The following is a 26,207-nucleotide window of genomic DNA, read 5'->3' as shown; positions in this document are numbered from 1 at the left end:
AGCTTGACGGGGCTGGGCTGCCTCCTCTTCCCCCTAGGAGGCTCGCTTCCATGCTGGCTGTGCACTCGCCAATCAGACGGGGGAGCAGGGCTCCTCCAGCAGGTCTTGCCTCAGGGGCTGCTTCCCCTGAGTTGGGGCTGTGGGCGGGAACCCAGACACGCAGAATCAGGCCCGAACCACCAGCACATGTCTGTGCTGGGGAGGAGAGTGCTAGGGAACCTACGTCTGTCATGCACTTGCTGGGCGCCGAGGGAGTCAGCCTCCAGGTGTGCGGGGCTGCAGACCCCAGCCAGGGGCCCTGGGAACCTGGTGCTCTTCGTGAGGCCCTGAGTCTGGGCGGCCAAGCACCCGCTGGAGGAGCCCTGCAGGTGCCCTTCCCTTCCCTCTGACAGAGCTCTCACTGCCTGCGCCCGTGGCAGTGTGCAACCCACCAGCCCCTAAGCCCTCCCCTAGGACGCCTGGGGCCTAGGTGCAAAGGCAATGCAGGAGCGGAGCTGAGGCCAGGAAGCCGCCAGTGGCATCTCCCAGCCTCGCCCAGCATGCCCCTTCCTGGGTAGGGTGCCTAAAAGCAAGGCAAGTATGGGCAAGTCTCGCCCAGGGCAGAGCAGCCTCGCACCAGGAACTCTGCCAGATCGGGCCTCTGAGCAGAGCTGGAGCCTGCTCTACTGGAGGCACACTTGGCTCGGGCAAGCAGGGCTTTCAGCTTGAAGGGTCTGGGAGGCCTCCGCTTCCCCTGAGGAGGCTCGCTTCCCTGCTGGCTCTGCACTCGCCAATCAGACGGGGGAGCAGGGCTCCTCCAGCAGGTCTTGCCTCAGGGGCTGCTTCCCTGAGTTGGGGCTGTGGGCGCGACCCAGACTTGCAGGATCAGGCCCCAACCACCCTCACATGTCTGTGCTGGGGAGGAGAGTGCTAGGGAACCTTCGTCTGTCATGCACTTGCTGGGCGCCCACGGAGTCAGCCTCCAGGTGTGCGGGGCTGCAGACCCCAGCCAGGGGCCCTGGGAGCCTGAGCTCTCCGTGTGGCGATGAGTCTGGGCGGCCCAGCAACCGCTCGAGGATCCCTGCACTTGCCCTTCCCTTCCCTCTCACAGAGCTCTCCCTGCTGGAGCCCTGGCAGTGTGCATGTCACCGGCCCCTAAGTCCTCCGCAAGGACGCCTGGGGCCTAGGTGCAAAGGCAAGGCAGGAGCAGAGCTGAGGACATTAAGGCGCCAGTGGCGTCTCCCAGCCTCGCGCAGCCTGCTCCTTCCTGGGGAGGGTGCCTAAAAGCAAGGCAAGTCTGGTCAAGTCTCGCCCATGGCAGAGCAGCCTCGCGACAGGAACTCTGCCAGATGGGGCTTCTGAGAAGACCTAGAGCTCTGCTGTACTGGAGGCTCACGTAGACCCTGGCAAGCAGAGCTTTCAGCTTGATGGAGCTGTGCTGCCTCCTCTTCCCCGAGGAGCCTCACTTCCCTGCTGGCTGTACACTCGCTGTTCAGGCGGGGGCACAGGGCTCCTCCAGCAGGTTTTGACTCAGGGGCTGTTTCCACTGAGTTGGTGTTGTGGGCGGGTACCCAGACATGCAGGAACAAGCCCGAACCACCTGCACATGTCTCTGCTGGGGAGGAAAGTGCTAGGGAACCTACGTCTGTCATGCACTTGCTGGGCGCCCACGGAGTCAGCCTCCGGATGTGCGCGGCTGCAGACCCCAGCCAGGGGCCCTGGGAGCCTGGTGCTCTTCGTGAGGCGCTGAGTCTGGGCAGCCAACAACCGCTGGAGGAGCCCTGCAGGTTTCCTTCACTTCTGTCTGACAGAGCTCTCACTGCTGGAGCCCTTGGCAGTGTGCAACCCACAAGCCCCTAAGCACTCCCCAAGGAAGCCTGGGGCCTAGGTGCAAAGGCAAGGCAGGAGTGGATCTGAGGCCAGGAATGCGCCAGTGGCATCTCCCAGCCTCGCGCAGCCTGCTCCTTCCTGGGGAGGGTGCCTAAAAGCAAGGGAAGTCTGGGCAAGGCTCGCCCATGGCAGAGAAGCCTTGCGCCAGGAACTCTGCCAGATCGGGCCTCTGAGCAGAGCTGGAGCTCTGCTGTTCTGGAGGCCCACTTGGCTCCGGCGAGCACGGCTTTCAGCTTGACGGGGCTGGGCTGCCTCCTCTTCCCCCGAGGAGGCTCGCTTCCCTGCTGGCTGTGCACTCGCCAATCAGACAGGGGAGCAGGGCTCCTCCAGCAGGTCTTGCCTCAGGGGCTGCTTCCCCTGAGTTGGGGCTGTGGGCGGGAACCCAGACACGCAGGATCAGGCCCGAACCACCGGCACATGTCTGTGCTGGGGAGGAGAGTGCTAGGGAACCTACGTCTGTCATGCACTTGCTGGGCGCCCACGGAATCAGCCTCCGGGTGTGAGGGGCTGCAGACCCCAGCCAGGGGCCCTGGGAGCCTGGTGGTCTCCGTGAGGCGCTGAGTCTGGTCGGCCAAGGAACCGCTGGAGGAGCGCTGCACTTGCCCTTCCCTTCCCTCTCACAGAGCTCTCACTGCTGGAGCCCTTGGCAGTGTGCAAGCCACCGGCCCCTAAGCCCTTGCCAAGGACTCCTGGGGCCAAGGTGCAAAGGCAAGGCAGGAGCGGAGCTGACACCAGGAAGGCGCCAGCGGCATCTCCCAGCCTCGTGCAGCCTGCTCCTTCCTGGGCAGGAAGCCTATCAGCGAGCCAAGTCTGGGCAAGGCTCGCCCAGAGCAGAGCATCCTCGTGCCAGCAACTATGCCAGATCGGGCCTCTGAGCAGAGCTGGAGCTCTGCCGTACTGGAGGCGCACTGGGGCCCAGCCAAGTAGGGCTAGAGCCACACGCGGCTGGGCTGCCTCTTCTTCCCTGGAGGAGGCTGGCCTCCCCCTGCTGTTCACTCGGCTTCCAGGCGGGGGCGCTCTGCCCCTCCTGCAGGTCTTGGCTCAGGGGCTGCTTGCCCTGAGCTGGGGCTGGGGGCGGGAGCCCAGGCAGAGGCACACTTCGCTCGGGCAAGCAGGGCTTTCAGCCTGAAGGGGCTGGGCAGCCTCCTCTTCCCCCGAGGAGGCTCGCTTCCCTGCTGGCTGTGCACTCGCCAATCAGGCGAGGTAGCTGGGCTCCTCCAGCAGGTCTTGCCTCAGGGGCTGCTTCCCTGAGTTGGGGCTGTGGGCGGGACCCAGACTTGCAGGATCAGGCCCGAACCACCGGCACATGTCTGTGCTGGGGAGGAGAGTGCTAGGGAATCTACGTCTGTCATGCACTTGCTGGGCGCCCACGGAGTCAGCCTCCAGGTGTGCGGGGCTGCAGACCCCAGCCAGGGGCCCTGGGAGCCTGGTGCTCTTCGTGAGCCGCTGAGTCTTGGCTGCCAAGCAACCGCTCGAGGATTCCTGCACTTACCTTTCCCTTCCCTCTCACAGAGCTCTCACTGCTGGAGCCCTTGGCAGTGTGCAATCCACCAGGCCCTAAGCAATCCCCAAGGACCCCTGGGGCCTAGGTTCAAAGGCAAGGGAGGAGCGGAGCTGAGCCCAGGAAGGCTCCAGTGGCTTCTCCCAGCCTTGCGCAGCATGCTCCTTCCTGGGGAGGTAGCGTAAAAGCAAGGCAAGTCTGGGCAAGGCTCGCCCATGGCAGAGAAGCCTCGCGCCAGGAACTCTGCCAGATCGGGCCGCTGATCAGAGCTGGAACTCTGCTGTACTGGAGGCACACTTGGCCTGGGCAAGCAGGGATTTCAGCTTGACGGGGCTGGGCTGCCTCCTCTTTCCCCGAGGTGGCTCGCTTCCCTCTTGGCTGTGCACTCGCCGATCAGGCGGGGGCGCAGGGCTCCTCCAGCAGGTCTTGCCTCAGGGGCTGCTTCCCCTGAGTTGGTGCTGTGGGTGGGAACCCAGACAGGCAGGATCAGACCCCAACCACTTGCAGATGTCTCTGCTGGGGAGGAGAGTGCTAGGGAACCTACGTCTGTCATGCACTTGCTGGGCGCCCACGGAGTCAGCCTCCGGGTGTGCGGGGCTGCAGACCCCAGCCAGGGGCCCTGGGAGCCTGGTGCTCTCCGTTAGGCGCTGAGCCTGGGCGGCCAAGCAACCGCTGGAGGAGCCCTGCACCTGCCCTTCCCTTCCGTCTGACAGAGCTCACACTGCTGGAGCCCTTGGCAGTGTGCAACCCACTGGCATCTAAGCCCTCCCCAAGGAGGCCTGGGGCTTTGGTGCAAAGGCAAGGCAGAAGAGGAACTGAGGCCAGGAAGGCGCCAGTGGCGTCTCCCAGCCTCGCGCAGCATGCTCCTTCCTGGGCAGGAAGCCTAGCAGCGATGCAAGTCTGGGCAAGGCTTGCCCAGGGCAGAGCAACCTCCCGCCAGTAACTCTGCTAGATCGGGCCCCTAACGAGAGCTGAATCTCTGTGGTACTGAAGTCGCACTGGGCTCCGCCCAAGCAGGGCTTGCAGCTGCTCGCGGCTGGGCTTCCTCACGCGGCTGGGCTGCCTTTCTTCCCTGGAGTAGGCTCTTTTCCCCGCATGCTGTTCACTTGGCTTCCGGGGGGGGGGGGGGGGGGCACGCTCTGTTCCTGCTGCAGGTCTTGGCTCAGGGGCTGCTCCCCCTGAGCTGGGGCTGTGGGCGGGAGCCCAGACAGGCAGGGGCAGGCCCCAACCAGCTGCACACCCCCCTGCTGGGGAGCAGAGGGCTAGGGAAGCTACGTGTGTGAGGCAGCTGCTGGGCGCCCACGAGTCAGCCTCCCAGGCATTCTTCAAGCCTCAGCCCACCAGGGCAGGCTAATAAAGAACTATGGACCCTCTTAGCCCTCACTTTAACCTATAACCCTAATGGTAACGCCCCGAACTCTAAGAAGAGGGGGGTCCCCGAATTCTAACCTGAACCCGAACCCTAACAAGTGGGGGGGGGTTGCCCGAACCCTAACCCTAAGCTTAACAATAAACCTCTAAAATAAAAAAATTTTCTGGTCTAAGCCCTGGCTCTTGCAGTCCCCTGCCCCTTAAAAGCGAAAAGGTCAGACTAGAGACTTGAACTCCTGATTTAGAGGCCATAGTCTGCCTGCCTACTGGCCCGCCTAACCCCTATGCTACAGAGGCTTACTGCTTTCAGCAGGGCTCCCGAACCCTCTTCAAGCCTCGGCCCGCCAGGGCAGGCTAATAAAGAACTATGGGCCCTATTAGGGCTCACTTTAAGCTGTAACCCCAACACTAATGCTAACCCTAACCGTAACCCGAACCCTGACCCTGACATGAACCCTAACCCAAACCCGAACTCTTAGAAGAGGGGGGATCCCCAAATTCTAACCCTAACCCTGAACCCGAACCTGAACAAGTTGGGGGGTTGCCCGAACCCTAACCCTAAGCTAAACAATAAACCTCTAAAATAAAAATAAACGTTTCTGGTCTAAGTCCCGCCTGTTGCTGTCCCCCGCCCCCTAAGAGCAAAAGAGTTAAGCTGCAGACTTGAACTCCTGACTTACAGACCATCGTCTGCCTGCTCACCAGCGCACCCAACCGCTACGCTACAGAGGCTTGCTGTTCTGACAGAGCTCCCGGACCCTCTTCAAGCCTCTGCCCGCCAGGGTCTGGCTCTATAGACTATCATGGCTGTCCTAGGTCATCTTTGCTTTCTATAGTCATAGTTTTATCCCTAAATCATAGACAGATCAGCTGAGAAAAAGCTTGGATTGTCTCGGTGGGGTGGATTTGCTTGTCCTTGTGTTTCACCTGGAGGCAGTCGCGGTCCCGCGGGCCTGTCCTGGAAGGGGGCGTGGGGGTGGGGCGCACCGTGAGCGCGTCGGGGGCGGGGCGAGCCTGGGCGGCTGGTCAGGAGCGCGGCTCACGTGAGCGGGTCTGGGGCGGGATGAACATGGCGGCGCGTCGGGGGCCAGGCTTCCCAGTTGTGCTCTCAGGGCTCGCCATTGCAGCTGGGAATGCTCGTTTCGTGGGCTCCTGGGTCCCCGTCGATTGGCATCCAGCGAGTAGAGCGCAGGGCTGTGGGCCACAGGTAAGGGAACTCGGACTGGGTGGAGCAGGGAACCATGTATTCTGCCCTCTTTGTTTGCAGTCTCGGAGCCGACTAAAATGGCGGTCGCAGAAAAGCCTCGCCTTTGGGGCCAAGGGTTTTGCCGCTTTACCCCTTTGCATAAAGCTCAGACCCGCGCGGTTTTCCCAAGCAGCCTAGTGTGTTGCTTCCTACAGGCCTGGAGAGGATAACAGGCAGGAAGGCCAGGGGTCTCCAGCCAGAGAAAATAGACTGCAAGTGTCAGACGTTTTTTTCTCTGTCTTAAGAGGCAGGAGGAGACAAAAGAGTGCTGCATTTTTTTTTCTCCATCTTGATACAAATTTAAAAGGAGGTTTCTCTGAAAATTCTGTGTTGCCATGACCACTCCTGGCTCCACCTGAATTTAACTTTTCTCAAACCTGGAACTAAGCAATGCATTTTTCTTATGGAAATGTTTGTCTTAAGGTATGCTAATGTGCTATGTATTTACCCAAGGCTCTGTCTTCAGGTCACTTCCCCCTAAAGGCTCAGAAACGACTTGACAAACCAGTATGTTTTACTCATACCTTGTTCTCTTAATCTATGTGAATGAAACTATATATTTGCTTGGAAATCTGCCTTTCTTCAAGATTCATGTCCATCATTTTATGGCCTGGGATGACTCATCTGCTGCCAATGTTATCTCAATGCTTGCTGTGGGTGAGGGGCCTGGTGCCACTCTCTGAGACATTGTCTTTCTTTCATTAGCAGACTGCTAGTGGCTCTATAACATCTGGCTAAAGACTAGCAGGGGGTACTCTTTCTTCCCCCTTTTAATGTCTATGTCAGCAGCTCTCTCGATCTCTTTTATACTTTAATAAAACTTTTAAACAGAAAACCTCTGAGCCATCAAGCTTCTTCACTTGCCCTGGATTGAATTCTCTGGAGGCCGAGAATGCTGGCATCTTTTGTGGTTTAGCAGCCACGTTTCAGCCTTTTGTAATTCATATTGAATCTTCATTTCAGATTGAAGATGCCTTCCACGGTATTGCCAACTGAAGCCTTTTCATCACTATGGAGTATCTGTCCATGTCTTTAGGGTATTTTTCAGCAATCATGTATCATTTCCAGTGTGCCAGTCTTGTCATCCTCATTCTGTCCATAGCAAAGTCTTTTATTACTGTTGATATGATTGAAAGGGAATTGTTTGTTTAAATTCCCTTTCAGATTGTTATTTGCTGGTGTATACAGATAACACTGTGTCATCATTCATTTGTATCAGTTTGGACAGCTTGATAGTTGTCTTTAGTTTCTTTAATTTCTCATAATTTAAGATGACCCTGGCTCATATATTTACAGTCTCACCCCTAGTCTCAGTCATTTCTTCAAAGAACTGTCCCTTTATTAACATTACATTATTTTTGACTGTGCTGGGTCTTTATTGCTCGTTTGTCTAGTTGTAGTGAGCAGAGGCTACCCTCTAGTTGCTGTGCCATGGCTTCTCATTGCAGTGCTTTCTCTGTTTGCAGAACTTGGGCTCTGGAGCATGCAAACTTCAAGAGTTGTTCAAGGGCTTCGTTGTCCCTGGGTGTGTGGAATCTTCTACACAGGGATTGAACCCGTGTTCCCTGCATCGGTAGGCAGATTCTTTACCACTGGGCCATCAGAGATGTTTCCTGTTCCCTTTTATTAGAGAATGATATTTAAAACATACATGTAGGAGCTCAATATGCTCACCTTTGAACATATTCAGTTAAAGGTAATTTGTGATGTCTCCAACCTGATCCACCACGACATGGACATTGTAACGTTTCCTTTTGTTTATCTGTAACTTTGCCTTCCAATGGTAAGATACCTGGCTTCCACCGCTTGTCATACACAGAATTCAGTGCTTGTCCCATGTGGTTACTGAAAAAAAAAAACCTGTCAGATTGTCTTTCAAAGGGGGCTCTGCATGCATTGCACCAGTATCTTGAGTATGTTTTTCTATGATAGTTTACTATCAGTATACCCTCAGTGGCCTATTTCAGTCACTACCAATTATGAATGGGCTTGTTTGCTCTAGTGTTCTTGGACAATTTGAGTACAGTTTCTTTGTCAGATATGCATTTTTTTAGGAAAACAGTTTTATTGATTGTTGGCTGTGTTGCATCTTTGTGTGTGGGCTTTTCTCTAGTTTTGGTGAGCATGGGCCATAACTAGTGGTTTGCAGGCTTCTCACTGCAGTGTCTCCTCTTGTTGAGGGGCACAGGCTCACGGGCTTCAGTGGCTGCAGCATGTGAACTCGGCATCGTGGCTTCCAGGATCTAGAGCACAGGTTCGGCTGTTGTGGCACACAGACTCCATAGGATGTGGGATCTTCCCATCGTAGGGATCGCACATGCATCTCCAGCACTGGCAGGTGGATTCTTTACTATGGAACCACCAGGGCATATTTTAGATTCTAGTTTTCCACACATGTATCTAGTGAAAGAGGCCAGGATCAAGAGGCATGGCAGCTGGGAATCCTCAGCCCCAGCTCTGGTGTGCTATCCAAAGCTCTGGGGCCTTTGGTGAGCAGCTCAGCTTCCCTGGGACTGTTTCCTCCCATCAGAAATGCCCTGCTTTTGGACTGTAGCCCACCAAGCTCCTCTATCCCTGGGATTTCTGAGACCAGAGTACTGTAGGTGGTGCCATTTCCTTCTCTGCTGCTGCTGCTGCTGCTGCTGCGGCTGCGTCGCTTCAGTCGTGCCTGACTCTGCGCGACCCCATAGACAGCAGCCTACCAGGCTCCTCTGTCCCTGGGATTCTCCAGGCAAGAACACTGGAGTGGGTTGCCATGTCCTTCTCCAGTGCATGAAAGTGAAAAGTGAAAGTGAAGTCACTCAGTGAAGTCGTGTCCGTCTCTTAGTGACCCCGGGGTTGCAGCCTACCAGGCTTCTCTGTCCATGGGATTCTCCAGGCAATGGTACTGGAGCGGGCTGCCATTGCCATTTCCTTCTCTACAAGATAACGTTTTGAAGATATTTTCTCCTGGATATTGCTTTTGATGAAGGAAGGGGGATCCCTTCCCAGGGCTTGAGAGTGAGTTCTTGTCTGACACTGGGCAATGAGTTGTCTGAGGAGAGGAGTGCTGTCCAAGCGAGAGGCTTTATTGGGAAGGGCTGCCGGGGTGGAGGGCAGGAGGGTGAGGGAAACGGAGAGAACCACTCTGTCACGTGGCTCACAGTCTCAGGTTTTATGGTCATTGGGTTAATTTCTGGTTTGTCTCTTGCCAGGCATTCTGAATTGGGATCTCTCTTGGGGGCACACGCATCACTCAGCTGAGATGGATTCCAGCAATGTGGATCCTGGGAGGTTGGTAGGACCTCTGAACTGGAGCCTCCCATCACCTGACCTCTCCAGAATTCTGGTTGGTGGTAGCTTGTTCGTTCCTTGTTCCTTCCCAGGGCCTCCTGTTGTAAGATGACTCCTGCAAGTGTTTTCTTTTCTCTGTTGCCTGGCCAGGGTGGGTGGTCCGTGGTTCATTTAACAGTTTGTTTTTGGTTCTCTTGAGTAAGGTCCTCCACGGGGTAAATGTATGAAATGATAAAAGGCAATGTTTTAACTAATTTATATTCATAATTTGGTAAGTTGGCTTGTTTTGTGTATGTTAGACCTGATTACCAGACCAAAGGTCATGTAGAACTTTAGTAGTTTTCTAAAATTCTATAGTTTTTAAAATGGAGTTACCTTGTTGCAAAGTTTGTGTTTATGTTCAGATTTTTTAAAAGTTATTTCTTTTTAGTTGATTGATCATTGCTTTACAATATTGGTTTGATTTGTCATACATCCACATTAGGTGTACCTATGTCCTCTTGCTCTTGAATCTCCCTCCCACCTCGCACGCATTCCCACCTCTCCAGGTTACTACTGAGCCCCAGTTTGAGTTCCCTGAATCATACAGCAAATTCCCATTGGTTGTCTATTTACAAATGTAGGTGTACCTGCATCCATGCTGCTCTCTCCATTCATCTCACCCTCTCCCTCTTGTTCCCCACCCTCGTCTGTAAGTCTGTTCTCTATGTCTGCACCTCCATTGCTGCTCTGTGAACAGACTCGTCAGTACCATCCTTCTAGATTCCATGTTTTTCTCTCTTTGACTGACTTCCCTCCCCTTTATTAGAACAAACTCAAATGTGTTCCTTTTTATGGCTGCATTCCATGCAGGCTCTGATTGTTCCTTAGCCATGTTTTGCGGAGGGTCATGGAGCTATTCTGCTCCATTTCAGTTTGGGCTTCCAGTCTGAGTGCTCGCAGCAGAGCTGCTTCTGGGTGAGCCCTCTGAGGTCTGTGAGCACCGGGCTGCCCGCTCTTCTCTTGTGGCCCGCAGGGGGCGCCAAAGGCCCCTCTGACCCGCGGGCGCAGGACGCTTTGCCTTTAGACTCTGCTCCGTGAGCAGCTGGCGGGAGCTTTGTCTCCTCAGGACCATCGGGGCTCAGGCTTCTGGATAACAGGGCTGCATCCAGGCTGAGAGGAGCAGGGTTGCCTCAGTGCCCACCAGCAGGGAGGCGCTGCAAGAGCGAAAAATGAGGATGGAGTAGACGTTTCCTGTGTCCAGCTGAGGGCTGACTGGAGGTCCATCTCAGAGGACTCAGGGGGAAAGAGCTCCGTGTGCAAAGCGGTGGGTTTTCAGTTAGATTTGCCTTAGATGATGTAGAGGATGAACACTGATGTTCTTCCGTGTAGGTGGCCATTTTCCTGTCACTGTTTCTTGAGAAGACTGTCCTTTCCTCTTCGCTCGTTCCTGGTTTGATTTTCAGGAACTGACCATGTACAGGTGGGTTCGTTTCTGGGCTCTCTATTCTCTCCTGGAGTCCATGTGTCTGTGTTCCTGCCAGTTCCTCACTGTGGTGGTCACTACAGCTCCGTGATGTAGTTTGAAGAGGGATAGGAAGATGCCTCCAGCTGTGTTCCTCTTTCTCAGAGTCTTTTTGGCCGTTTAAGGTCCTGTTCAACAGTAGCAGCCTAATATTAGGAATATTTCTATTTCTGTGAAAAATGCCATTGAATATTATTTTGTGATTGCAGTCCGTGTATTTGTTGATGACTTTGGTTGGAATGGACCTTTTAATTCCTCATTGTTCCAGTGCATGAGCGTGGAATAATTTTCTGTGTGTTTGTATTTTCTTTGGTTTCTTTATCAGTGCCTTCTAGTTTTCTGACTACTGGTTTTTTATGTTCTTGATTAAGTTTGTTGCTAGATGTTTTATTTAAGTGGGATTTTCTTAATATTTTTTTCTGATTGTTATTAGTGTATAGAAATGCAAGTGATTTTTGGACTGTAAAGGGTAGTATTTTATGATTGTAAATTAATCCAAAATGATTCAGCTTTACTGAATGTAGTCTAACAACTTTTTGTGAAGTGATGTGGAACATTTTATCTGTAAGATCTGTTTCTCCTGCAGTAGGTCATCCAGAGGACCCAAGACATGGTGGTTACTAATAGACTTCCCACACTACTTCTTCATTCCACGTGGACTCCTTCACGGGCAGTGAGCATCGCAGCTTCCCTTGAACTTCATCTGGGTAAGTCTTGGCCTGTATCAGAAAGTTTCCTGCCTGTCTGCTCTAAATTTCTTTTGTGGTATTGACATGGTTGTTTTGAAACCTAGTATACTTTCCAGTCATTTAAAATGTACAGAAAATGCCTAGCAATGGGAACAAGTGCTAGCATTTGCCACATCATCTAAAATACTCTATGTGTTTTATCCAAAATGGGTACCTTCTGCAGAACCAGCACATAATCTCCAAAATCAGGAAATCATATGGTACCTACATTATAATGTAATCCACTGCCCCACTTCCACTTTTAGCAATTGTTCAAGTGTATGAATATATCTTTTGTTTCCATCGTCATCCTTTTTTCTTTATTTAGAGTGTTACTGAGATTTTCAGTTATTTGGACAAACTTGATGGATTGAAAGCAGACATGGTGAATAAGGGTTCTGGGTGGCCTTTTCTATGTGGATTTCTTTTTCACTGAAGATGGTTTTAATATTTATTCATGTGGTAACATGTATGAATCCTGCATTCTTTCTCCCCCCCCCCCCATAGTAATTAAAAATAAATAATATGCCATTTACCGTTTAGATATTTGTAAGCATACAGTGTTGTAGCAGACAACCTTTTCTTGTTTTGCAAACCAGTTTAATAATGTGCACCTTGTGCGTGCTTTGGAGAAACTCAGGAAACTGAGTCAGTGACTGAAATGGCCCAAGATATCACCTTAGATTCCATCTTCATCTGAAAACAAAACAGGCACTTTCTGGTGGTCCAGTGGCTGAGACTGGACACTCCCAAAGAAGGAGGCCCAGGTTCATTCCCTGATCCAAGAGCTAGATCTCCCATGCCACAAAGGAGAATTTGCATGTTGTAGCTAAATATCTGGCTTACCTCAATGAAGGTTGACCTGGCGCAGCCAAATTAAAAAAGAAACAAATATTTTACAGATACAACCAAAGGAAAGGAAGGGTATGGTTGTTGTGCAGATTTACGGCTTAGCTTTCCCTATCGATAGAAAAGAAAAAAGAGTTTCAAAAGACTGTGTCTCATCCTTCTATCTGGCATATAGAGAGGATTCCTTTGAAATGAGATTTCTCTGGTAAATGTGACTCACAGAAGAGCTGTCTTGAACTTGGGTTTCAGAGATGATCATGTGTCCTCTAAAAAAAAAAGTTAATTGGGTCCCACTAATTCTCATGCTGAGGTGGTATATTTTGTGGTAGCATTTGCTCCCCTTCACTTTGGATGTATCCCCATTTGTTTACACTGTCATCTACTGAAGACATCCTGATATTTGAAAGTTTTTAGTTATTACAAGTAGAGCTGTTGTATATAATCATGTGATACTTTTTGTCTGGACGTTTTCAAAGCTGTTTAGTAAGTGCTAGCCATATAGTATTCAGGTCACAGGTGAGCTTTGTTTAGCTGTGGAAAAATCCAGCTATGTTTCTCTGTGGCATGTGGGATCTTCTGGGGTAAGGGATCAAACTAGAGTGTCTTGCATTGTCAGGCAGATTCTTTACCACTGAGCCACCGGAGAAGTTGTGCCCTACCCCCGTTTTTTTTTTTTGAGTTTACTGGATCTAATAGGTGTGCAGTGCTACCTCACTGTTATTTTAGTTTGTAATTTCCTAATGATATGTGATTTTGAGTCTTTTTGATAGGCTTATTTGCTATCTTTATATTTTTGTAGGCCAGGTGTTTAGGTGTATACATTTTTTATGAGATTGTTCTAGATTTTTTGGTATATTTGGAGTACAATCCTTTATCAGATATGTATTTTATAAATATATTTTCCTGTGGCTTGTGTTTAAGTTTTGTGAATAAGGTTTTTCACAGTTTAAATGTCTAATTCTTTAAAGTTAATGTTATATATGTTTTATATCCTTTTTTGGATAGACTTTAGTGTGTTGTTGTTGTTGTTGTTAAATTTTATAAGCAGAAGTGAGGTACTGTAGATACAGTTTTAAGCTAAGCTGAGGTACCATAGATACAGTTTTGCCTTTTGTCTGTTAAGAAGTTTGAGTGAGTTTGGTGTACACTGTATATAACATTATGTCTACATTCATTTGACTGGATATAGCTTCCAATTATTTGTCTAATTGGTTTTGGAGATATCACGGGAAGTCAGTTTTTCCAAGGGAAACTGAGGTCCATGAAACATGAACTCTTTTCGATCGGTCGGAATCACTCTCTGCTATTTCTGACAGATTTGACTTGTTTGGATATCTCATATGAGTGGAATCACAGAACGTTTGTCTTTTCTTGGTCTGGTTTATTTCACATGATCTAATGACCATAAGGTTTGTCCACATTGTCGCATTGTCAGAATTACTGACTTTGAAGGGCCGAATCAGATTCCATTGTGTGTATACCACAGTTTGTTTATGGAATTGGCTGCCATGGACACTTAGATCACTTCTGTTTGTTTGCCAGTGTGAATCATGCTGTTGTGAGTATGACGGAAGAAGTATCCATTTTTTCAGCCCCCTTTCCCAATCCTTTTGGGTACATAGCTTGAATTGGAATCGAACTATGTATTTATTCCATGTGTTTGTTTTGGAGTCATTTCTGTAATGTCTTGCAGAGTGGCAGCACCATTTAATGTACTTTTTCGTATGGTGGAATACCGTTCAAGCTTCTGAATATACCTTGTGTTGCATATTCAGTCTCCCACCAACGGACACTTGAATGAGTTCTACCTTTGAGCTATTGTGAATGTCACTATGAGTATTTGTGTACCAGTTTTTGTTTGAATTATTAACAAGTACATTACTATATATAAAAGAAGCCACAAGGACCTACTGTACAGTTTAGGAAACTATTAAATATCTTATGATAATGTATAATGGAAGAGAATCTCAAAAGGAATATATGAAAAGCACATAGTAACCATGATATTTATTGTGCCAACACTATGAGTTATCATAGCACTACTCAACGTGTATTTATACATGTCAGTAAAATATTCACATCTGTAAGGATATTATAAAAAATTATATAAAAAATCAAGAATTCAAACAGAGATTAAATAAACTTCCTGTCATTGCTCATCATCATTTATACATTCATACTACCTGTAACACTCATTGTATAAGTGCTGGACTAGCAATTGATGTTCTCGTAAACCAAGAGATTGTGAAGGTGTAAGGAAATATAGCTTATTGAATTCCTTAATGAAGGATTATAGAACTCTATGTCCATGAAGTGAATGAAATTCCATTTTATTGAACCACATTCTTACTAGAGTGATGAGCTTCCACCCCACCCAACGTTAGTTCACAATGAAATCCTGCAGTCCTCTGGCCTCAATGTCTGCTTCCTGCTACCGAGAAAGAAAAGATGAGGAAGTCCTGACAAAACCGATGCTATTTTTCTTTTTCTGATTTGTATTTTATCGCAGGGCTTGGCAAAAAGAGGGCCCAACCTGTTTTTAGAGTTCCATCCCAAGGGTCCCTCTGGCATGTTCCCTATGTTGACAAAGTGCTGATTATTTTCAACAAAGGACAATGATCTGCACTTCACTATCTGTTGCTTGAGCTGGAATAGCGGGCATCCCTTGAAGTGCATTCCTTCATGCTGAAGTAGGCATCCCTGAAGCAATAGTATAAGAGGAACACATTTATCACGTAGACATCGCAGCCCATGCATTTGTAATAATTTTTCAGTTATACCCATCATCATCGGAGGAACTGACTTGTCCCAGTAACAACGAGAGTACCCAGTATAACAGTTCCTTGACTTATGAGTACTTCCTATGAGTACCCTTATGAGTACTTCTTCCAATGTTGTTTCTCCTACTTTGGTCATGAACAGTAGAAGCTGATGGCAGTGGTCCTTGAAATGTATGTCGATTCCTAGGTGGCACAGTTGATAAATAAAAAATCTGCCTACCAGTGCAGGAGGGGGAAGTGATGTGGGTTTGATCCCTGGTTCAGGAAGATAACAATTCATACACATGTTTTATGTGAACCAGTTTGATACTCATGAGTTTTTTCTTCTGTATACAGAAAAACAAATGCTGTTCAAGGACACTGAAAGAACCCTGATGTTGAAAATCAGATCTGTATTGTGAGCAATGCTTAGATATCCATGAGTCGAAGCATAGTATTATGCCTATCATCCTTGTATTTCTCTCAGTGAAATATGTTGAGGAAAACTCTTCATTCGTGGTCTAGATTCACGAAGAAGCTAAATAGCATTCATCCTTTACGTTGACAACTGTGAATTTAAATCTCCTGTGAATCCTATGTGACAACCACACATACCAACATGAGTTATCAGTATTATATCAATATTTTTAGTCCTATTGTATGTCAACTAAAAAAATCAGTATATAATTGTACATGAAGTCAAGACATAAAATCAGTGCAAATACAAAATGTTCCATCCTTTGAGAAAGGGAGAAAAACATCTCTGTGCTTAGCCTATTGCATTTTTATGTATTAGACCCTTAAGTAGTTTATTCACCACACCCTGTGAATGATTCACAAATCTTCAGAGAAGAAAGGATCATTTCTCTTGAACAATGAGTAGTTCAACTATTCTCAAAGCAAAGCCATAAGTGAGTCTTATTTTGGGTGAGACCATGAAAACTCAGCGTTTTCATTATGCTTGTGCTTATGATGGGAGGAGGTCTGAGAAAGCACTTCTGAAGGTTTATTCATACCAGTCGTTCTCATATGTATCGAGTCTTTAAAGGTCGAATCACCAAGGTGTTGCTTCTACACTTGTACTAGGCTGAGCAGCAACATTCCCTTTCTCCGTAAGTGCAGTAGACGTGTTCCCAACCTGTCTGTCTTCTGTCCTCTGGAGTATGCATTGCTTGAGCTCATCACAGCCTAGTAGATGGAAATCATCAGGATATTCTGGAAACCCTTTTTATTTCAGTCTGTTCAGGAGGTTACCACTGCTGCAAACCTCTGGATTTTACCAAGCGCTTTTAACAACCTCAGATGAAGGATATAAGTCAACACTGGTGACAGCCACGGGCTTCCATGGCCTATCCATGATTGTTGGCTTTGCTTTCATAATCATCCTGTTTCTTATACCAGCTAAACTGTCAGTGTATTTTTTAATTACCATTTTATCTTTGATGGTTTTTAGAGCTATTATGGATTTTCCTATATATCTTCACTTATCGGTGAGGGTCTTATGTTAGTAGTAGTTATGACAACTGACTTTCTGTCTGTTAGCTGTGGCAGAATAAAAAAAGAATGACCCACTGTATATTATTAATATTATGTATCAATATATTGTTAGTTTTATTGTTTGCAGTCATCCAATTCCAAGTTTCTGAAATAAACTTTCAGAAAAATCACATCCTTTTGAATGCCCATTTGACTGAATAGGAGCACGGAAATGTTCTTCCATAAAATTGTTTACAGTTTCCATTCCGTTTCTCCTGTTTGATGTAGATATTGGCCTTTGGTTCTATCAGTAGCTTTGCAAGTAAAAAAAAAAATTAATTAGAGCTCGTATGGTAATTTTACTGTTAGCAATAAGTTTAGCATAAAATGAACACAGAAGAGGTTACAGTAGACCAAATATGAAAGTCAGTTTAAAAGAAAACATAGTGTTGAATGTTTACAGTAGGAATATAGTTATGAAGTTCCTTTATTATTATTCTATCCTTTCCTTTTGTTTTGCAGGGGTGTTAATGTACAGATTCCAGTACTATGGCTAGAGCGAATAATAGTATCATTATTCTTGAGAGCAACTCTACTAAGTCTTCACGCTCATGTCACTCAAGGTTTTTTAATACCTATTATGTTAGTCGTGTTTGTAGTTTGTGAAGTCACATAAGTTGCATTCATTCAAGCAATAGTATCAAACAGCTATGGCATCAATTATAGATGTGAATCGATATCGAATGTGAATCCATTTCACTGTGACAAGTTATTATTGTAGATATTCTATTCATGCCAGTAACAAAGCTGTGCAGAAATAATACAATGTTTATTAAGAAAATAAGATTTACTAATTTGTTTTATTATTCTATTTCTTTTAAACAGATTTAATGACAACAGGCTCAACTTTTCATTCACTTGTATGACTATGAGCAGTTTGACCAAGTTGAAGAAGATGACTCGTTTGTAGTCTTCCTCATCAGCTCATTCCATCTACTGGCTTTAAAATCATTTAGTACAGAGCTCACCGTCTAGGTGTTCATCCAGTGTTTTGTTTGCTTATCATGCAGGATCATTTTAAAAGGAAAAGTATGTGTGTATGAGTTAGAGCTCTGATCCCAGGAGTCCATGTAGAAGCTTCCCCTGAGAAATGTATCGTTTTTGCACCAATGCTACTGAAATGTGTGAATGTGGTATACCACGCGTCCCAATAAGTGTAAACAGCGTCATAGGCTACTTATTTGAAATGACCAGTACTCATGACATTCCATTCAACTGAGGACTAAATATAGCCAACGTAGGCTGTGTTTGCCAAATAGACTTTGAAGTATTCTTCACACAGTCCTTCATCGATGCCAGTTTTCAGATCGAAGAAACCCTTGCTCCATGAAGTTTGTGAACACATATACTCATGTTTTGTTTGAGATTTTAAAGTCATTCTTCAGTTTTGTTGGAGGAATGGTTCTGTATATGCCCCGTGGATCCCCAAATCCACTGATGTTCATGTGTCTTGGGGCTTCCCAGGTGGTTCTAGTGGTAAAGAACATGCAGAACATACCCATGCAGGAGACATGGGAGGTATGGATTCCATCCCTGGGGCAGGAAGATCTCCTGAGGGAGAGCATGGCAACCCCCTCCAGTATCTTTGCCTAGAGAATCTCATGGAGAGAGGAGCCTGGTGGGGCCTAGTCCATATGATCCCAAGGAGTTGGACACAATGTAAGTGACTTCGCACAGCACATGATTCGTTGTCATAGCTAATATAATGGAGATGACATAAAAAGAAGCACCAGCGGGCGAAAGTCAATATCCATCACTTTTAAACTTTGGAATGTATTGTGATATTTTACATCCATATTTGTATGACTTGATAGTTGGAGAATCGATGCATGTGAAGGCCTGGTTGTGTTATATGTATGTTGAGGGAAGATATATTTTTATGTGGTTTGACATATAGGTCCCATTTCATTCGTAGACATATGCATACTCATCACTTATCATCATTTTTTTTTTTTTGAAAAGACCATTGTTTGGAAAGGTTGTTGTCTAACCATGAAAGATGCTTGAATTCTTGGGCTCCTTAGAGGAAGAATTCAACCCGGGGCCAGTGATGAGGCTTGATCAGTCAGAGCTTTTGTGTCCCAACGTTTTATTAAAGTATAAAAGAGAGAAAGCTTCTGACATAGACATCAGAAGGGGGCAGAAAGAGTGCCCCCCTACTCATCTTTGGCTGGATGTTATCTAGCTACTAGCAGTCTACTCATTAGAGAAAGGAATGGCAGCAGACCCCTCACCCACAAGATATATGGAGATGACCGTGGCACCAGGTGAGTCATCCTGGGCCATAAAACGATTGATATGAGCAAATGGATAGCTTCATTCACATAGATCAGGAGAGCCATGTATGAGTAAAGCATATTGGTTTGTCAAGTCAGTTCTGAGCCTTTAGGCAGAACCTACTTGAAGATAGAGTCTAGGGTAAATACATAGTACATTCACATAGCTTAAGGCAAACCTTTCCATGAGAAAAATGCCTTGGTCAGCTCAAAGTATGAGAAAAGTGAAGTTCAGGCGGAACCAGGTGTCATTATAGCAACACAGAATTGTAAGAGAAAATCTCTGTTTAAATTTGTATCAAGAAGGGGAAAAAAGATAACAGCTTGTTTCCTCCTGCCTCGGAAGTGACAGATAACAACTGTCTGACACTTGCACCCCATTTCCTCCCTTTGGAGACCCCTGGCCTTCCTGGCTGTTACCCTCTCAGTTTCATTCATTGAGCGTTTTCTGCCTTGTGAAACATTGGGCATAGAAGTATGTGTTTATTTAGGGGTATTTCATCCAATTTCATTTAAATGCATATGTGAATTAGAAAGTTTGACATGCTGTTGCTTTGTATACCGATTGGGAAATGTGAGCCTCCAAGCTTAATTTAGTTTTTCATGTTCATTTTTCTTTTTAGGGGTACAAAGAAAAATAATATGACTGTTAAGATCAGCTTTCGTATTTTTTGCCAAATATGAATTGGGATCACATCGATCAGAGATGAGTCTGTGCATGAAAGCCCTAATAACTAATGCTAATTGACTTCACTACCATGGGATGTTTTCATATCTATTGAGGATTTACTTCATGTATTTCGATTTTAACTTTCTGTCTTACAGCCTTGTTTGTAGATCAAAGCTATTTGAAATTGTCATCTGGTTTCAAATGGCTTGTGAGGTTATTCATGAGTGGTTCATAAAACCGAATGGATTGTACGTAGCCATACTTTGTTGTCATTCTATGAATTTGAAGAATGTCTGAAGAATGTCTGCAGTTATGCCTTAAAGATTCATACAATTGATGTCCAATATTTATCTCAAAAGACTTGCTTTCAATTTGTAGTTTCCTATGCGTATGTCTTTCTTTATGGATTTGGGTAGAACTTGTATTGGAACACTGAAAAATCTGTGATATCAACCGTGCTGACCTTTCTGGTGGTCATCATTAAGATTTTCACGCTCTATGGATCCTAGTGGAAACAGGTGCTGTTCATCCTACTTTTGTGAAGATTGAACTCATCGTAGAAAGTGGAATTTGTTGAAATATTTATGGTATAAATAAATCTTGTCTCTATAATTACCCAGAGTCCTGGTGCGTATTTGATTGCTAAGTTATAAAATGTATGAGATAGATGTGATCCATCAATGGCGACTGGATAAGTGGTGGAGAGGTATTTTGGTGATGCAAGAGATTTAAATGATATGATCATAGTATTTATATCCCTTTTATGTGGATAATGGGTCTTGGATCCATGTTTGAAACCTTACAACCTCGTCTTTTGTTATGCATGGGAAGTGTCAAAAATGAAGAAGATGCAGGTAGGTACTTCAAGGGTAAGTATAGGGCTGAGGGCGTGACTATGATGTGGGTTAGGGTTAGGATGTGGATGGGGGTCCGGTTAGGGTAGGGTAAAGGTTAGAGTTCGTGGAGGAGCCCTCCAAACTTGTTAGGGTGAGGGGTGAGGTGTGAGGGTTCAGGATGAGGGTGAGGGTAAGGATTCAGGGTGAGGGTTAGGATTCAGGATGAGGGTGAGGATTCAGGGAGAGGGTGAGGGTGAGGGTTCAGGGAGAGGGTGAGGGTGAGGGTTCAGGGAGAGGGTGAGGGTGAGGGTTCAGGGTGAGGGCGTGGGTGAGGGTAAGGGTTCGGGGTGAGGGTTCAGAGTGAGCGTTCAGGGTGAAGGTGTGGGCCTCACATCTGATACAGGATTGTACTCCAAATATACCCATCCCTTCCCTTGAACAGACCTCTCACTATGGGAGCCCTTGGCAGTGTGGAACCCACCGGCCCCTAAGGCCTCCCAAAGGACGCCTGGGGCCTAGGTGCAAAGGCAATACAGGAGTGGAGCTGAGGCCAGGAAGGCGCCAGTGGCGTCTCCCAACTTCGCAAAGGCTGCTCCTTCCTGGGTAGGAAGCCTAGCAGCGAGGCAAGTCTGGGCAAGGTTCGCCCAGGGCAGAGCAGCCTCGCACCAGGAACTCTGCCAGATCGGGCCTCTGAGCAGAGCTGGAGCTCTGCCATCCTGGAGGCGCACTCGACTCCGCCCAAGCAGGGCTTGCAGCCTAAGGCGGCTGGGCTGCTTCGTCTTCCCCCTAGGAAGCTCGATTCCCGCATGCTGTTCACTCGGCTTCCAGGCGCCGGCTCCCTGCCCCTCCTTACGGTCTAGGATCAGGGGCTGCTTCCCCTGAGCTGGGGCTGTGGGCAGGAGCCCAGACACACAGGTGCAGGACCCAACCACCTGCACACGTCTCTGCTGGAGAGGAGAGCGCTAGGGAACCTACGTGTGTGAGGCAGCTACTGGGCGCTCACGGAGTCAGACTCGAGGTGTGCGGGGCTCCAGAGCCCCGCCAGGGGTCCAAGGAGCCTGGTGCTCACCGTGCGGCGCTGAGTCTGGGCTGTCAAGCAACCGCTGGAGGAGACCTGCACTTGCCCTTCCCTTGCATCTGACAGAGCTCTCCCTGCTGGAGCCCTTGGCAGTGTGCAACCCACCGGCCCCTAAGCCATCCCCAAGGACGCCTGGTGCAAAGGCAAGGCAGGAGCAGAGCTGAGGCCAGGAAGGCGACAGTGGCATCTCCCAGGCTCAAGGAGCCTGCTCCTTCCATGGCAGGAAGCCTAGCAGCCAGGCAAGTCAGGGCAAGGCTCGGCCAGGGCAGAGCAGCCTCAGACCAGGAACTCTGCCAGATCGGGCCTCTGAGCAGAGCTGGAGATCTGCCATACTGGAGGCGCGCTCAGATCCAGCCAAGCAGGGCTTGAGCCGCACGTGGCTGGGCTGCCTCTTCTTACCTCGAGGAGGCTTGCCACCTTGAATGCTCTTCCTTCGGCTTCCAGGCGCGGAAGCTCTGTGCCTCCTGCAGGTCTTGGCTCAGGGGCTGCTTGCCCTGAGCTGGGGCTGTGGGCGGGAGTCAAGACACGCAGGGGCATACCCCAAACTGCTGCACACTTCTCTGCTGGGGAAGAGAGTGCAAGGGAACGACATGTGAGAGGCAGCTGATCGGCACCCACGGAGTCAGCCTCCAGGTATGCCGGGATGGAGACCCCAGCCAGTGGCCCTGGGAGGTGCGTTTCTTCGTGCGGCGCTGAGTCTCGGCGACCAAGCAACCGCTGGAGGATCCCTGCACTTGCCCTTCCCTTCCCTCTCACAGAGCTCGCCCTGCCTGAGCTCTTGGCAGCATGCAAGCCACCGGCCCCTAAGCATTACCCACGGACGCCTGGGGTCTAGGTTCAAAGGCAAGGCAGATGAGGAGCTGAGGTCAGGAAGGCGCCAGTGGCGTCTCCCAGGCTCACGCAGCCTGCTCCTTCCTGGGCAGGAAGCCTAGCAGTGAGGCAAGTCTGGGCAAGGCTCGCCCAGGGCAGAGCAGCCTCGCGCCAGCAACTCTGCCAGATCGGGCCTCTGAGCAGAGCTGGAGCCCTGCCGTCCTGGAGGCACACTCGGCTCCAGCCAAGTAGGGCTTGAATCAAAGGGGGCTGGGCTGCCTCTTCTTCCCTCGAGGAGGCTCGCCTCCCCGCCAGCTGTTCACTCGGCTTCCAGGTGGGGGCGCTCTGCGCCTCCTGCAGGTCTTGGCTCAGGGGCTGCTTGCCCTGAGCTGGGGCTGTGGGCGGGAGCCCAGGCACGCAGGGGCAGGCCCCAACCAGCTGCACACGTCTCTGCTAGGGAGGAGAGCGCTAGGGAAGCTACGTGTGTGAGTCAGCTGCTGGGTGCCCAGGGAGTCAGCCTCCGGGTGTGCGGGGCTGCAGACCCCAGCCAGGGGCCCTGGGAGCCTGGTGCACTCCGTGCGGCGCTGAGTCTGGGCGGCCAAGCAACCGCTGGAGGAGCCCTGCACTAGCCCTTCTCTTCCCTCGCACAGAGCTCTTCCGGCTTGAGCCCGTGGCAGTGTGCAACCACTGGCCCCTAAGCCCTCCCAATGGACGCCTGGGGCCTAGGTGCAAGGGCAAGGCAGGAGCGGAGCTGAGGCCAGGAAGGGGCCAGTGGCGTCTCCCAGCCTCGCTCAGCCGGCTCCTTCCTGGGCAGGAAGCCTAGCAGCGAGGCAAGTCTGGGCAAGGCTTGCCCAGGGTAGAGCAGCCTCGCGCCAGCAACTCTGCCAGATCGGTGCTCTCAGCAGAGCTCGAGCTTTGCCGTCCTGGAGGCGCACTCGGCTCCAGCCAAGTAGGGCTTGAGACAAACGACGCTGGGCTGCCTCTTCTTCCCTCGAGGGCGCTCGCCTCCCCGCCAGCTGTTCACTCGGCTTCCAGGTGGGGGCGCTCAGCGACTCGTGCAAGTCTTGGCTCAGGGGCTGCTTGCCCTGAACTGGGGCTGTGGGCGGGAGCCCAGCCACGCAGGGGCAGGCCCCAACCAGCTGCACACGTCTCTGCTGGGGAGGAGAGCGCTAGGGAAGCTACGTGTGTGAGGAAGCTGCTGGGCGCCCAGTGAGTCAGCCTCCGGGTGTGCGGGGCTGCAGACCCCAGCCAGGGGTCCTGGGAGGCTGCTGCACTCCGTTCGGCGCTGAGTCTGGGCGGCCAAGCAACCGCTGGAGGTGCCCTGCACTTGCCTTTCCTTCCCTCTCACAGAGCTCTCCCTGCTGGAACCCTTGGCAGTGTGCAAGCCACCGGCTCCTAAGCCCTCCCTAAGGACGCCTGGGGCCTAGGTGCAAAGGCAAGGTAGGAGGGGAAATGAGGCCAGGAAGGCGCCAGTGGCGTCTCCCAGCCTCGCGCAGCCTGCTTCTTCCGCGCAGGAAGCCTTGCAGCGAGGCAAATCTGGGCAAGGCTCGCCCAGGGCAGTGCAGCCTCGCGCCAGCAACTCTGCCAGATCGGGGCTCTGAGCAGAGCTGGAGCTCTGCCGTTCTGGAGGCGCACTCGGCTCCAGCCAAGTAGGGCTTGAGCCAAACGAGGCTGGGCTGCCTCTTCTTCCCTCGAGGAGTATCACCTACCTCCCAGCTGTTCACTCGGCTTCCAGGTGGGGGCGCTCTGCTCCTCCTGCAGGTCTTGGGTCAGGGGCTGCTTGCCCTGAGCTGAGGCTGTGGGCGGGAGCCCAGGCACGCAGGGGCAGGCCCCAACCAGCTGCACACGTCTCTGCTGGGGAGGAGAGCGCTAGGGAAGCTACGTGTGAGAGGCAGCTGCTGGGCGCCCAGGGAGTCAGCCTCCGGGTGTGCGGGGCTGCAGACCCCAGCCAGGGGCCATGGGAGCCTGGTGCACTCCGTGCAGCGCTGAGTCTGGGCGGCCAAGCAACCGCTGGAGGAGCCCTGCACTAACCCTTCCCTTCCCTCACACAGAGCTCTTCCTGCTGGAGCCCTAGCCACGGGCCCCTAAGCCCTCCCCAAGGACGCCTGGGGCCTAGGTGCAAAGGCGAGGAAGGAGAGGAGCTGAGGCGAGGAAGGAGCCGGTGGCGTCTCCCAGCCTCGCGCAGCCTGCTCCTTCCGGGGCAGGAAGCCTAGCAGCGAGGCAAGTCTGGGCAAGGCTCGCCCAGGGCAGAGCAGCCTCGCGCCAGCAACTCTGCCAGATCGGGGCTCTGAGCAGAGCTGGAGCTCTGCCGTCCTGGAGGCGCACTCGGCTCCAGCCAAGTAGGGCTTGAGCCAAACGAGGCTGGGCTGCCTCTTCTTCCCTCGAGTAGGCTCGGCCCCCCGCCAGTTGTTCACTCGGCTTCCAGGTGGGGGCGCTCTGCGCCTCCTGCAGGTCTTGGCTCAGGGGCTGCTTGCCCTGAGCTGGGGCTGTGGGCGGGAGCCCAGGCACGCAGGGGCAGGCCCCAACCAGCTGCACACGTCTCTGCTGGAGAGGAGAGCGCTAGGGAAGCTACGTGTGTGAGGCAGCTGCTGGGCGCCCAGGGAGTCAGCGTCCGGGTGTGCGGGGCTGCAGACCCCAGCCAGGGGCCCTGGGAGCCTGGTGCACTCAGTGCGGGGCTGAGTCTGGGCGGTCAAGAAACCGCTGGAGGAGCCCAGCACTAACCCTTCCCTTCCCTCGCACAGAGTTCTTCCTGCTGGAGCCCTTGGCAGTGTGCAAGCCACCGGCCCCTAAGCCCTCCCAATGGACGCCTGGGAACTAGGTGCAAGGGCCAGGCAGGAGCGGAGCTGAGGACAGGAAGGCGCCAGTGGCGGCTCCCAGCCTCGCGCAGCCGGCTCCTTCCTGGGCAGGAAGCCTAGCAGTGAGGCAAGTCTGGGCAAGGCTCGCCCAGGCCAGAGCATCCTCGCGCCTGCAACTCTGCCAGATCGGGGCTCTGAGCAGAGCTGGAGCTCTGCCGTTCTGGAGGCGCACTCGGCTCCAGCCAAGTAGGGCTTGAGCCAAACGAGGCTGGGCTGCCTCTTCTTCCCTCAAGGAGGCTCACCTACCCGCCAGCTGTTCACTCGGCTTCCAGGTGGGGGCGCTCTGCGCCTCCTTCAGTTCTTGGCTCAGGGGCTGCTTGCCCTGAGCTGGGGCTGTGGGCGGGAGCCCAGCCACGCAGGGGCAGGCCCCAACCAGCTGCACACGTCTCTGCTGGGGAGGAGAGCGCTAGGGAAGCTACGTGTGAGAGGCAGCTGCTGGGCGCCCAGGGAGTCAGCCTCCGGGTGTGCAGGGCTGCAGACCCCAGCCAGGGGCCATGGGAGCCTGGTGCACTCCGTGCAGCGCTGAGTCTGGGAGGCCAAGCAACCGCTGGAGGAGCCCTGCACTAACCCTTCCCTTCCTTCGCACAGAGCTCTTCCTGCTGGAGCCCTAGCCACGGGCCCCTAAGCCCTCCCCAAGGACGCCTGGGGCCTAGGTGCAAAGGCGAGGCAGGAGCGGAGCTGAGGCGAGGAAGGAGCCGGTGGCGTCTCCCAGCCTCGCGCAGCCGGCTCCTTCCTGGGCAGGAAGCCTAGCAGCGAGGCAAGTCTGGGCAAGGCTCGCCCAGGGCAGAGCAGCCTCGCGCCATCAACTCTGCCAGATCGGGGCTCTGAGCAGAGCTGGAGCTCTGCCGTCCTGGAGGCGCACTCGGCTCCAGCCAAGTAGGGCTTGAGCCAAAGGAGGCTGGGCTGCCTCTTCTTCCCTCGAGGGGGCTCGCCTCCCCGCCAGCTGTTCACTCGGCTTCCAGGTGGGGGCGCTCAGCGACTCGTGCAGGTCTTGGCTCAGGGGCTACTTGCCCTGAGCTGGGGCTGTGGGCGGGATCCCAGGCACG

General features: G+C 51.1%; 1 long non-coding RNA gene across 1 annotated transcript; it reads left to right on the top strand.

Annotated features, from left to right (window-relative positions):
* Positions 1-5,769: 5,769 nt before the first annotated feature.
* On the top strand, positions 5,770-19,636 carry LOC138428432 (uncharacterized). The gene is made up of 4 exons (XR_011252447.1): positions 5,770-5,948; positions 9,182-9,315; positions 11,351-11,471; positions 17,462-19,636. It is a non-coding gene; the product is annotated as an uncharacterized lncRNA (long non-coding RNA).
* Positions 19,637-26,207: the final 6,571 nt, after the last annotated feature.

This window comes from Ovis canadensis, chromosome 23 (assembly GCF_042477335.2).
Source record: "Ovis canadensis isolate MfBH-ARS-UI-01 breed Bighorn chromosome 23, ARS-UI_OviCan_v2, whole genome shotgun sequence".
Taxonomy (NCBI): domain Eukaryota; kingdom Metazoa; phylum Chordata; class Mammalia; order Artiodactyla; family Bovidae; genus Ovis; species Ovis canadensis.
Note: the sequence above shows the minus strand (reverse complement) of the source record. Positions and strands in the feature narration are given on the sequence as shown.